Source organism: Miniopterus natalensis, chromosome 20, assembly GCF_054644295.1.
Source record: "Miniopterus natalensis isolate mMinNat1 chromosome 20, mMinNat1.hap1, whole genome shotgun sequence".
Lineage (NCBI taxonomy): Eukaryota > Metazoa > Chordata > Mammalia > Chiroptera > Miniopteridae > Miniopterus > Miniopterus natalensis.
This window is the reverse complement of record NC_142100.1, coordinates 11,770,565-11,782,059: the sequence shown is the minus strand read 5'-3', so window position 1 is coordinate 11,782,059 and position 11,495 is coordinate 11,770,565.

Below are 11,495 nucleotides of genomic sequence, written 5' to 3'. Positions count from 1 at the left end.
GCATGAGTGCTCCAAGAGGGCAGATTTGCTATTTGTTCCCTTCCCCCTGGGGCCTTTTTACACGCAGCGGGAAAGAATGAACCATTTCTAGTGGCTCCTACAGAAGTGGGAGGAGCCCTGACAAAGACCTCCTTCCATCAGATTAGCTTTGATTAAGTTATCCACCCACTGCCTGAGGAATCATTGAGACCAGAGGGAAAGAATATGCTAATTAGCGCATAACTGTCACCATCAGAACTCGCCTCTGGAGCAGAGAGTCAGTTCTGTCCCAGAAACCTGGCTGAAAGTCTAGAAAGCTTGGAGTCCCGCAGAGGAAATAGAGTAATGTCAGGGGGAAGGAATAGTGGATGCCGGGCAGGTAACCAAGAGAAAGAGCTCTGGGGGCTAGGAGAATATGAAAAATCATGTGAGGAAGAAAAACTGTTTTTAAAATATATGCAAAATGTACTCTGTGGGAGGCTGTGAGTTTTTTAACAGGAATTTTTCATAAAACATTCTATGAACACTTGCTATAGAAAAGGAGTCTTCTGTCAAAATCGTCAATCAGCCCTTTGGAGTAAATGGAAGTCTGACAATCTGGAAGGGCCTGCGCTCTGCTGCGCTGCGATCGGGCCGTCAGCGCCTCTGAGCGAGCCTGGAGCCCAAGGCCTGAATCTGAATTCCTGCCGTCGTCCTGCCTTTAAACAGGCGACACCACTCACCTCGCTGATTCTCAAACCAACCAAACAGTGACTTGCCGGACTTCGCAATAAAACCAGCCCAGTCGTTTCTCTCGATCCCTCGTATCAACCTGAGTGTTCTAACGTTTGAACACATTTCACCAGGTATCATATTTTCTTAAACTGTGGGCTTTCTCCCGTAAAATTATTTCCATGTTCTTGCTTAATGGGAAGGAGAGGAGCTCATACGGGAGCCAGGTACTGATTTCCTACCTGCAGCTCTGCGGCCTGAGGCTAAATAACACGTTACACGCGGAGGACTGGGACTCAGGCTCTTCATTTTCAGTCCTGTATCTGTAATAAACAGAGAACGAAGACCCATTTTGTATCAATTTATGATGTGGTTAAACTCATTTGCAACCTGAAGTGCTTTTGACAAATATAGCTACTGGGATTGACAATTATTTATGCCTATGACACCCCCAGAAGAGACCAAACATGCAAAACACAGTACTTCAAAATGTGAACTTGTTTTTTGTGAATGAAATGTTCTGGGGAATAAGCAGTGTTTGCTGTGTAGAGCCAAAAATAAAAGCCTGTTGGGTGGGGCGTTATTGTAACTAAGATCTTAAGAGTCACCCCACTCATTACTAGTCACCTTTGCGAAGGATTATTAATACTCCAAGACCAAGAGGTCACCGCAGGAACTGGGTAAACATACTACCCCAGAAGGTCAGCTGTAACGGGAAGGCTGCCCTTGTTCTTCCCCTGAAGACACCTACACCTGGCTCTGGCCAGGAACCAAGCATTTCATTACTAAAAGTAGGGCTCAGGCCCTGGCCACTGTGGTTCAGTGGTTAGAGCATCAGCCCTCGCACCAAAGGGTCCTGGGTTCAATTCCCAGTCAAGGCCATGCACCTGGGTTGTGGGTTCGCTCCCCACCCCCAGTAGGGGCGGGTATGGGAGGCAACCAGTCACTGCGTCTCTCTCACATGGACGTTTCCCCCTCTCTCTCCCACCCTCCCTCCCTCCCACTGTCCCTGAAAGCATTGGGAAAAAATGTCCTTGTGTGAGGAACAGAGTGAGAGAGAGGGAAAGAGAAAAAGAAAGAGAGAGAGAGAGAGAGAGAGAAGGAAGAGAGGAAGGGAGGAAGGGAGGAAGGAAAGTAGGGCTCAGCTTGATAAAGCAGGCATTAAAAAGCCTTTGTGTGGAAATCCTGAAACAACAGAGAATGTGCTTGCCTGGAGACTTAACAAGCAATGGGTGGGAACCATGATCACCGCAGTGCTGTCCCAATGAGCTCAGAGTCCCTTGCTTTTAGGTTGCTTGGGTGCCGTCGAGGGTGGTGTGCCGCCCAGACCTGCCCTCCCCGGCCCTCTCTGTCAGGGCTACAGGCTCCTTCCTTTTGGGGAGCTGCCTTCAGCATTAGGGAGCTGCCTCATCCTGGGTTGTCCCCTCCCGGGGACAGCCTGCATCTAACGCCGAGTCACCGCCTTGGTAAGAGGGCTTGTCCCTCGCCTCAGCTTGAGCCAGCCCTCCCCTCAGCCAGGGGACTGATTACAGTTCAAGGCCACCCTCTGCCCTGTCCTGCTTCCCTGCTCTCCCTACAGGCTCTGTCCTCTCCAATAAGCCACCTCTACCCCAACTCCCAAACCACTGGTCCCAGAAACCATTCCGGGCAACCTGGCCCCGCTCAGGTAAATTCAAAACCTCTGACATACCTGCACGCTTAAAAACCCTTTTCTTCTTCTAATGCCATCTATATAAAAATTCAGTGGTGGGCATACCTGCTGGTCAGGGGCTAATCTGTAACAGAAAAACACACATTTCTATTTCTTCTCTAAAGGAATTCTAATTACCAAAATTCCAAATAGTAATACTATGTACTGTCTCCAAAATATGTTGAAGCCCTAATTGTCAATGTGATGGTATTTGGATTTGAGATCTTTAGGAGATAATTAGGCTTAGATGAGGTAATGAGGGTGGGGTCCTCATGATGGAATTAGTGCCCTTATAAGAAAGAAGTCACCAGAAATTCTCCCCCCCACACACACTAGAATGAGGAGCTAATGGTAAAGGCTAAGGGTTAATTGATTATCAGATATTAAAATGAGAAAGGCAATGGTCACTTAGCTGCCACTTTGGGCCTCATATCAGATTTCTCTGGGGTGGCCATTTCTTGACTATTTAGTATAACTTCTCCCTTCTCCCTTCCTGCTAGTACCTAGCTTTCCTTTTTGGTTTCTACCCTTTGTAAACACAGATCAAAAGTTCACGTGGCTCTAGAGATAAGTCCCAAATAGATTAAGGCTATCAGCTCTCTCCAACCTCAGCAGACCCTCCTGGTTTCAGGACCAGACATGCATGTAGACTCATCTAATTAGGATAAATGCTCTCAACCAGTGGTGACTTCACGCCCCTCCCCCAGAATACATTTGGAGAAATTTCTGGTTGTCACAACTCAGGGAGGGAAGGAGGGGTATTACTGATGTCTAATGGGTAGAGGCCAGGGATGCTTCCTAACATCCTGCATTGCTCAAGACAGACCCCCCTCCCCCCAAGAAAGAATTATTCAACCCAAATGTCACTAGTATCAGGTTGAGAAACCCTGAATTAGGCATCAAAAAGTCTGCAAGGGAGACCAAGCTTTAGAATAAAGCTGACCCATAAGAAGTCAGGCAAAAAGACAGAGACACCATGTCTGGTCCTTTAGTTATCACGTCAGTGATCTGCTAAATCAAAGCTGAAGTCCAAGGATTTTCCACTTGTGTGAGCCAATGAATCCCCTTAAGTTTTTAAAAATCCTCACCTGCGGATAGGTTTATTGTTTTTTGTTTTTGTTTTTGAGAGAGAGAGAGAAAGATTGCCTCCTGATCTCACCCCAACCGGGGGTTGAACCTAAAACCTGTTGGTGTACTGGACGACACTCCAACCAACTGAGCCACCTGGCCAGGGCGCCCCTTAATTTTTATTCTCAGCTGTAAATCACGTTCTTGTAACTTTGAGAGTCCTGCATGAAAGAGTGGCCAGGGGGGTGCAGATATGAAGGACAAGAGGGGGAAGGGCACAGAGAGTGACTGAGGGAGCAGCAGCCAGAGCTGGAGATGCAGAGGACAAGGAGCTGTCTGTCTGCCCCTTTGCTCTTTGTGACCCGCCAGGTGGGAGTTACTGAACTTAACTTTGCAGAGAATGAAGAAAGTGCATAAATCATGACCCTTGCAGGGGAGCATAGACTTTCATCAAGAACATAAGACATACGTTCACAAGAAGAGGGGGGTGCGAGAAAGGATTTTAAAAATATAGCACACAAAAAACCACACACCATAAAAGAAACATTTGATCAGTACGATCACATTAAAATGTAAAACTTTCATATATCGAAAAACACCATAAGCAAAGTGAAAAACACAGCCCAGAATGAGAGAAGGTATTTGCAATTCAAAACGCATAAAGGATTAGTATTCAGAATATAACTCCTACTCAGTACAAAACTTTGCAGGGGAATGATAAACACTAAATTCATGATAATGATTATTGTGGGAGGAGTGGAGAAGAAATAGAATTGGAGGAGGCCAAAGGGATATCATATATATGTTATATATAATGTTTCTTTTTTTAAATGTTAAGCAAATAAGACAATGAATGAAGACAATTTAACGAGGCTGGGTGATAGGAACATAAAGAGTTTTAATATCGTCCTCTATTCTTATCTATATGTTTCAAATGTGTTTCATAAAAAAATTTTAATGAATTCCAGCAAATCATTAAGAAAAAAATTAGAAAAATACATAAAAAAATATAAGCAGAAGAGGAAACCTGAGTCCAGTAGACATATATAAAAATTATGTCCAGCCTCTCCCATAAAATGTAAATTTAACAGCAGTGAGACACACAATTTCTCATTTGTAAATTGGCAACTTTTAAAGGTTTGACAGAACTAATTGCATGATGTTCCACAACTGGAACTCACAGTGCCCTTAGGAATGGGTGTAAACTGGCACAATAGCTAATAAACTTTTGACGAAAAGCATATCTGTTAGTGTTTAACAAGGTCAATATATAAAAGCTCTCTCTTCCCAACTCAAATTCTGAATCAATTGAGGGAAACTAAGGAAAAAAATTGGGATCCAAAGAGAGTTTAGAAGCAAAATATTCAGATAGGATTACAACTGAAGTTGATCAGTAATTAATATAGATCGGAAATAGTGAGACTATCGCCCACATATAAATGCAATCGCTACTTGGACCTTGTGTCTCCTCGTTGGAGAGTGAGAATGATTTTGTAAGAAGGTAGAAACACAGAGTGGCTTTTGTTGTATGGAAGTTCAAACGTGCTTAGTAGGGCGGCACGTGAACCTGAAATCCGTTAGGCTACTGTCCCTCAGCCTCAAGCCCACCTTCTAGTTGGCTCTGTGACTCTGGGATTGGGCTCTGGACACCCCGTTTCTCCTTTGCCAGCTGGATCTCTTTGGGGCTCTGGCAACAAGACCCAAAGGGGGGGACTGCAAACCTGGAGCAGGAGGATGGCCCGCGCTCCTTTCTGGTTAACTCTCTGCTGGTTTCTTCTGCCTGTTGATTCCCCTCAACACTGCTTCTTCCTCGCTCTAGAGCAGTTCAGTCCAGAAGCAGCTTTCCAACCCAGCTTTTCCACACTCACAGCCAGCCTCCTCCCGTTCCCTCAGAGACACCAGCTGGAGTTTCAGTTCTCTAAGGCCCTTGCACTGAGTTCCTAAGTTTGAGTAATTCCAACTTTTCTTTGTCCCTCCAGGCATAGGAGTGGTAGCTGCTTCCCGCAGTGTCTATCCCTGTAACAGCTGAGTTTTCTTTTAGCTTTTTCAGTCACAGTGTTAACAATTCTTTATATTAAATTCTATCTATTAAAATAAAGTTTCTGACCCCTGATTAGATGGTGACTGATTCAGATGGGAAGCAAAATAAGTTTTTGTTTGTTGTTTTTGTTTTTTGGGCTTTTATTTTTACTTAGAAGAATAGATTGGAGACTTCTGGATGAAGTTCAAAGACTGAACATACATATCGAATTCTGTGCCCGCCAGAAACTCCATTAAAACAACAACAAAAAATGAACTGTAAAAATTAAGACATGAATTTTTCAAATTAAGTGCATCAGGAAATGAGAGAAAATCAACAAGTTTTAAAGCTGTTAACCAGGTTCAGCAGAACTCAGAGAGCCAAATCCAAAGCCCAAAGTGAGGAAGGGTGAGAACCAACAAAATTTGCACCACAAAAGTCACAAAAGGCACAGGAATGGGCAGTCTCAGTATCGTTAGCACTGGAACTAAAGCTCTAAGGGGAAAGGCTAAATAAAAGAAAACTGGTGAAAGCTGTGGGAGAAGCACTGGGAACCTCCCCACATCCCCAGCCCAGCAGAATCCCAGATGTTTAAGTCTAGAGCAAACAGAATAGCCTCTAAACTGGGAGTTAGCAGGCCCATTTGAGGACAGAAGCACCGTCCCCAAAAGGAGTATGAGTGACCACGTCCACACTGCAGCATGAGTGGCTCAGTTGGTTGGAATGTCGTCCTGTACGTCAAAAGGTTGAGAGGCGAGGGAGTACACGTCACACGTACCGAGGACATGAAAGGCAGGGATAAAGATAGGTGTGAAGAACCAAACTCAGTTATTCAATCTACCAGCTCTGCCTTCATCTTTAAAAAAAGTTCCTTTATTAAACCCACCTCAATTACATTATTTGAGTATGCCATGTGTTGCCTTCCAGGCTCTAGACTGATGCAAAAACGTATTTTGCTTCCCATCTGAATTAGTCACCATCTAATCAGGGCCCAACTAAACACCTCCCCAAAACAGGATTCTGATATTCTATTGCTCTCATATTTAAGAAGCACACAACTGGCCTCCTTACCAGGAGAAAATGGGATACTGGGCATCCATGGCATTCACGGGCTTCACAGTGACTCAGCTTTTTATTGGTGGTGACTCAGCTTATTATTTATTATTAAGGAATAAAGGGACTCTGGTGCTTAGTCATCATGGTGACAGTAGTGATTATAAAGATTGTGGAGTTACCCGGCTGCTTCTGATGGCTCCAAAGAGGGTAAACAGAGAAAAGAGCACATTGAAAGCCTTGAGTACCCAGCTCAGCAGCAGGTGGAAAATCAGGAAGTCTCTATGGCAACTCTAAAGGACTCCTTCTCCTGTAGTCGCTGGACTGATATGGATGTAGACCAAGTAAAGAAAATGATTTTAATGGCTGCAGAGTTGAAAGCCCAATTAAATACTCAAATCCTTCAGCTTCAGTCTCTTACAATAAGCTAAGGGTACTGATGGGGAAAACTGGGACATCTTGATATGGGATGGAAACATTTGTGCGGACACAAATGAGACTGAGAAGTTGAATGCTCAGGTTCTCTTAAATCGCCCTGAATATCCCACAACCCCATTTCCACAGAATGAAGCCTCTCGGTGACTGCGCTTTCCTCAGGCCCACCCCCACTACCCTCATTGTTTCTAGGTCCTCAAGGAGAGTTAAATGGCAGCATAGTTCCGATGGTAAAATACAAGAACTGGGCCCAGAGAAGATAGACTATATGTCAAAAAAGTCGCAGGACTTTCTTAACTGGTATCAACAGCAGTCTGGGGAGCATGTATTTAAGCGGATTCTAAAGTTGTTAGACCAAGAAGAACATTACTTAGGACTTGATTAGCTAATTTTTTAAAATGGGTGTACAACTGGGAGCTGGGTTTTAATGTCATGGTTTGAGCACTTGGGAAGTGGTACTGATAGTCAACTAGGCTGGCCAATCTCAACAGTAAGCTACAGCCAGGAGGAGCAAAATGCCAGAACTTCCCTGGCACACTACAGACATAGAAGAAGTCTAAATGTTAAATAATATGAATGCCCAAATGGATCTGTTGCAAGCAATCACCCCCTAGGCATATTCCCTCAGGAGGTCCCAGAGGATGCGCTGTTCTTTGTGGCATTAAGAAATGAATTGAACTGACTCTAATCCTAAAGCCCAAAATGCCACATTGGTTCACTATTCAGAGTGTGAAAGTCAAGTAAAAGATGTAGTTTTATCCAAGTCCAGTGGGACCATGGATCTATTTCATGTATTTGGAACAGATATACTTAGTAACTGGAAGAATCTTCATGTTGGCGAGGTCTGTTATGGCCTAGAACTGCCTTAGCCCAACACTCTCCTCCTGCCAAGCTAACAATCCAACAGCAAACCCACTATCCTGGAGGAACTGCTGAGTTAGTACCACCGTCCAAGACTTGAAAGAGGCAGAGGTGTGACTCCAACCACAATCCCATTTAACTTCCTTCCTGGCTCTTGCAAAAGCCATGTGGTCTTGGAGAATGGATGTAGCAGCGGTGCCATTTGCAGCTGATTACGGATGTGGTGACTTTGCTGGAGCAAAACAATAGGAGCCCTTGGAAGCTGGAATACAGGTATTAGCCTAGCAAATCCTCTCCCACTCCCCATTCCTATCACCAAAGATAATCAGAAGCCACTTGTCTTCTGGTGACAGAGACAACCGTATTCCTCCACTGGTAAAGCTCCTACTCTTCCTCATGACCTTGGAGAAACCTTGGTTGCCTCCATACCCAATAGAACATCATACAGCCCATTACATTGGCACCGTGATAGAAAGGTCAAGGCTTTCCACATTCGGGAAGTTCCTAAGGATCTAATGGTCTAGCTCATGTCAGGATATACTCTCTACAGTAAAAGACAATTGCTTGCATCTACCCACAAAAAAAGAGGCACAATGCTTGGCAGGATTCTTCGGATTTAAAGGTGACATACACCACATAAGAGTGTGCTGCTTCGACCCATTTATCAGGAAACTCATAACAAGGCTGTCAGTTTTGAGTGAAGTCTAAACAAGAACAGACTTTGCAACAGGCTGCTGCTGCTGAGTAGCGATCCTGCCACTTTTACTTGGATAGGACAATGATGAATGGCGAGCGAGTGAGACGGGCAGTGCGCCCTCCACCAAGGTTATCTGGCACAGCCAAGGTCAAGGAGAGCTTCTGGGGGAGAGCCAGGCATGGGGTCCTATGTTGGAAAGGAAGGGTGGGCTCATTCCAGTCAGGGACACAGCTCATGTTATTTGCATTTGTTTCAAAACCGCCAGTCTCGGGAAGAAGCGTCATTCTTAAATTAGAGTGGTCACAGGACGCCCAAAGTTTCCCGTTCTCTGGGGACGCAACTGGGATTAGGCACCGCGGGCCTCGGCTGCCCAAGTTCTTCCAAAGCCCAAGGTAATCGGCTGTTTTAAAGGAAATCTTTGCCAGCAGCGCCACCTCTGGCCAAACGGCATCAGGCAGCGGGACAGCGGGGACCGCACGCGGCGACCTGGTCAGCCCGCGCCCCGCGGCCCGGCCAGCTCCGCTGACGCACCCCAGGGTGGCTTTAGGAACTGGTCTTCGTCCTACAGCAACAGGCCCTTCCCAGGCGCGGAGGGTGGCTGTCCTGGGGGCGGCTGCTCGCTGGACCTGTCCCCAGCGCTGGCGCTCAGGGGCCAAGGGAGGGGAGGAGGGGACCGGGCGCCCGTCCCGCTTCGCCTTCGCCCCGGCGGCGGCGCCCTGACGGCTGGGAGCGCCCAGCGAGCAGTTAGCGCGCCCCGGTCTCGTTCGGGGACCAGCAGGAAGCAATGGAGAGCCGAGCTGCAGTCCACCCCGCACCGCCCCGCGCTTGCCGGGATCTCTCCGGAGAGAAACAGATCGGAACCCCGTCCGCGGGTCGCTGCCGCGATGGCCCGGGGGCCGGGCGCGGTGAATCCCCGCACAGCGCCCCCCCGCGTGGGCGGCGGCGGCGGGGAGCAGCGCGGGCTGGGCGGCCGAGCGTCGTTCCAGCTCCGGCTCCGGCTCCGGCTCCGGCTCCGGCTCCGGCTCCGGCTCCGGCTCCGGCTCCGGCTCCGAGGAGGGGCGCAGGCTCTCCAACGCCGGCCGCGGACCGGGAAGCATCCCGTCTCCGGGGTCCCCGGTCCCCCTGCAGGGAGAGCCGGCGTGGGAACAGCGGGGACAGCGGGGATAGCCGGACGACAGTTGGACAGCGGGGCAGAGGGGGGTGACAGCTAGGGACAGTGGGGACAGAAAGGTGGCTGTGCGTCCCGGGTCAGGCCGCAGGGGCGCGAGGGCGGCCTCTTTGCGCTGGGGGAGGGGCGTACCCAGATGATGGGGTGGGGGCGGGGGGGCATCAGGCATATAACTAGTTTGACCTCCACCACGCAGTTGCGGGCGGCGTCGCTCTTACTGCCCTGGTTAGCACGTGGCCGCCCCCCCCCTCCCTCGCTGCACCCGGGGCCGCCCTCCCACGACTCGGCCCACGGGGGCCTGGGCCCCCAGCAGGCGTTTGCTCTGGCCCCCCTTCCCCTACCCGCCCCAGAGCCTGCGCTGCCGCCGCCGCCGGGAAGGGCAGGCGGCGCTAAGGTACTAATTGTATTAATGAAAATGGCAAACACATCCTTCCCATCTGGCAGCACAAAAGGAGAGGCTGCTGGGGATGCAATTACCCGCGGCAGGAAAGAGTGAAATGTTTGTCAGGTTTAGCAATACCACTAATATCCCCAATTACTAGAACGTCACTAATGAGATGAATACAAATTGCCTTTCCTGGTTGCAAAAGGAAGAACCTGTCACACAAAACCCACAGTGCCATGTTCTGCAGGAATCTGCCACGGAGACAGGCGGTTTCCCAGCCTGAGCATCTAGGGTGGGGAAGCTGATGACATGCTCCATGGGTGGTCACGGGCACCTGGCACTACCGACAAGGGTTGTGTGTGTGGAGTGTGCATCTAACGCCTGCGCTCCCAGGACCAGGGGCTCTGGACAGTCCACAGACCTGTGTGACCAGATGTCTGAGGCCCCCACACACCTGTGGCCACCCGGCCACTCTTTCCACACCATCTGCCTAGCCTTCCCGGTCTCCTGTAGCGAGTGGTTGTGGCCCACTTCCGGCCAGATATTTCTGTAATTTCCGACATTTCTTTCCTTTGTGAAATGTGTATATAGCAAAAGCCAGGTTTGCTTTAGGCCGAGCATATGCTTCATATTTATTGGAATAAGTTATTTAGTTCCTTAGCATTCTGTTCGCTGATATTCCTTATGTTAAAAATATCTCAGCTTTCCCCCCAATACTCAGTAGTAGGCAGCTGCAGTTTTCCTCTGCAGTTTTTTGGGGGGCTGGAAACCAGAGCCTGCTCCCCAGGCCCAGGGGAGTATTCCGTACCTTTAGAGAGGATGACCTGATTTCCCACCCTGGAAGAGAAATACAATTTTTTTACTCTCCACCAGTCTCCCGGATAATGATATCAGGCAGCCTGATTCCTGGGAGCGAAGACTGTTGTTTCAGAAAAGAAAAAGCCAATGCCACACACTTTGCCTCTCGCTTAGGGAGTCTGAATTCTGATCCCTCTTGCAGGTCTACAATGTGTTCAGTGCAGGAAGCAAAAGAGGATCTGAACACTGCAATGAGCCTGGGACTCAAGGAGATTGCCAATCAGCTCAGTGAGTGCACTGTTCCCAGGAGGACGGGGCTGTAATCTCCTGGGGACCTCACAGACTGAGCCCACAGCTATAACAGCCTCAGTGATTTCCCAGAGCTCCAATGGGGAGGCCATCATCCCTGCCAAGCCCCCAAGAGACTCGGGGAGCCACAGTCTCAGCAACGGGGATTTGACTTTTATGTCAACTCCGGCAACAAGAGAACTATCCAGATTTTAAAAACAGGATTTGGATTTAAAATGGTAGAATTAATATCCAAACTCATATGTATATGTGTGCCTCTGTGTGTGTGTGTGAGAGAGAGAGAGAGAGATAAAAGCAGAGAGACTGAGATGGTGGGATGGA